The sequence below is a fragment of the Triticum dicoccoides genome, chromosome 4B (assembly GCF_002162155.2).
Source record: "Triticum dicoccoides isolate Atlit2015 ecotype Zavitan chromosome 4B, WEW_v2.0, whole genome shotgun sequence".
Lineage (NCBI taxonomy): Eukaryota > Viridiplantae > Streptophyta > Magnoliopsida > Poales > Poaceae > Triticum > Triticum dicoccoides.
This window is the reverse complement of record NC_041387.1, coordinates 115144984-115145832: the sequence shown is the minus strand read 5'-3', so window position 1 is coordinate 115145832 and position 849 is coordinate 115144984.

Sequence of the window (849 nt, the reverse complement as noted above, 5' to 3'; positions counted from 1 at the left end):
GCTCGGACTCCCCTCAGCGTCCGTGCGGCGCACGGCGGCGCGCGCGGGGAGGCGGCGGCGAGGCGGGCCGGCCTGGCAGGGCCCTTGGCCCGGTCGGGCGCGGGTTTTCTTTAAAACATTTCGCCGATTAAAAAAATCCTAGAAAAAAATATAAATAAAATCTAAAAATTCCAAAACAAGTTTGCTCCGTCTAAATAAAATACTTAGAACAGGATGAACTTTTTTTGGCCCCTAAAATGCAATTTTTAAAACATGCAAATTTTTCTAGGGCGAATAAAATTCCAAATAAACTCAAATAAAATCCAAATAATGATTTTAACATTTTTCCTCCGATATTTCAATTGTTTTGGAGAAGTCGTATTATCTCCCCTCATTTATTATTTAAAATGAAATATTTTCCAAAGAGAAATAATTAAAAATCAAAATCCTCGTCTTCACTATTTGATAAAAAAATTCAAATATGAAAATTGGAAAATCCCCAACTCTCTCCGAAGGTCCTTGAGTTGCTTAGGATTTCGAGGATTGCAAACGAAAAAGCAATAAAGTATGATATGCATGGATGACCTATGTATAACATACCAAATTGGAAATTTGGGATGTTACAAACCTACCCCCCTTAAGATGAATCTCGCCCTCGAGATTCGGGTTGGCTAGAAAATAGGTGCGGGTGGTCCTTGCGAATATCCTCTTCTCGCTCCCAGGTGGCTTCCTCCTCAGTATGATGACTCCACTGAACTTTGCAAAACTTGATCACCTTGTTGCGAGTGACTCGACTATCAAACTCAAGAATCTTTACTGGCTTCTCCTCATAGGTCAGATTATTATCCAGCTGAATCTCCTCCAAAGGTA